Below are 1,746 nucleotides of genomic sequence, written 5' to 3' on the forward strand. Positions count from 1 at the left end.
AAAGTTAACCCACGCCTGTGGGTGTAACCTATTGTAAGTAGAATCTTTCAATGAGGCTACTGCAGTTAAGGGGTGACCCACCTCATTTAGAAGGGGTCTTAATCCTATTGCTGGCATCCTAATAATGGAATGAATACAGAGAGAGGGAGAAAAAACCATGGAAGCAAGAAGCTGAAAGCAACAAAATCTGGAAGAGAATATAGGACAAGCTAGACAAAGACTATCAGCAAGAATAAAGAGAGAAAATTCATAATGACAAAGGATTCAATAAATCAAGAAAAATGTTTATGTACCCCAAAAATAATATTTCAAAATATATCAAACAAAAACTAACAATAATAAAGTTTAAATATACAAATTCACAAATAGAGTTAGTTCCACACTCCTCTCTCAGAAAATAATAGAATGAGAAGACAGAAAATCATTAAGAATGTAGAAGACTTTGCAATGCTAACAGCTGACCTGACCTAACTGACATTTATAGAATACTCCAACAGCAGCAACATACATATTATTTGCAAGTGTACATGAAACATTTATTCAAATAGACCACATGCTGGGCCTTAAACAAGTCCAATAGATTTAAAATAATTGAATTCACATGAAATATGTTTTCAACCCAAAATGGAATTAAATTAAAATTCAATAATAAAAAGATATCTGGAAATTGTCACACTGTTAGAAATTAAACTCTTCTGAATAACTCATGGACTGAATTCCAACGGAAATTAGAAAATATTTTCAAGTGAATAACAATTAAAAACACAAGTTATCGAAGTTGGTAAGGTGCTGCTGAAACATTTAGAAAGAAATTTATAGCTTTAAATGTGAAAGGTTTAGGAGGCAAAAGGATGAGATAAAAGGACAGTACACCAGAAAATTTAAAGCGGGCGGATTTATTTCTGCACTCCGGGGCTGAGCTCACTGCACCCAAAATGGAGTGAGGTGAGTCAGTGCCTGGGTGATGGCGTGGGCGGCTTTTAAGCAAGGGGGTCAGGTGACATCCAGAAGGGGCGGTTCTCCGGAAGTCAGGTGATCGCAAGGGGCGGCTCTCCGGAAGTCAGGTGGTGGGAAGGGGTAGTTCATCAGTTCCGGAAGTCAGGTGTCCGGAAGTGGCGGTTCCAGAATCCATGTTGGGAGGGGTAACACAGTCTCCACCGCTCTAGTTGCAGTTCCCTTCTCTGTTCCCCCGACCTAACAAATGTTTATACTAGAAAAGAAGAAATATATCAAAGAAGCCACATTTTTAAAAAAGAGCAAATTAAACCCAAGTTAACTAGAAAGAAAGAAAGAAAGGTTATGAAAAAAATCAGTAACACAGAAAATAGAAAACCGAATATCAATTAAACCAAAAGCTGAGCCTAGAAAAAGATCAATGAAAGTGATCAGTTAGTAATGTGATCAAGAAAAATGAGAAACAGAAGACATTATCAAAATCAGGAATTAGAGACATCACTACAGATTCCCCAGACATTAAAGAATAATATGTGAATAATATGAATAATTTTATGACAACTTAGATGAAATGGAAAAATTATTTAAAGATGCAAATGACCAAAACTGACTCATGAAGAAATAGAAATTTTGAGTGGCTCTAAATCTCATAGAGAAGTTAAATATTTAATTGCAAACCTTCTAGCAAAGAACTCTGGGCCCAGGTGGATTCACTAATGTAAATTATACCAACATTTAAGTAAAAAATAAAATCAGTCTCTCCTGAAAAATAGAGAAGACTGTACTTCCAAA

The sequence above is a fragment of the Tamandua tetradactyla genome, chromosome 3 (assembly GCF_023851605.1).
Source record: "Tamandua tetradactyla isolate mTamTet1 chromosome 3, mTamTet1.pri, whole genome shotgun sequence".
NCBI classification, from domain to species: Eukaryota; Metazoa; Chordata; class Mammalia; order Pilosa; family Myrmecophagidae; genus Tamandua; species Tamandua tetradactyla.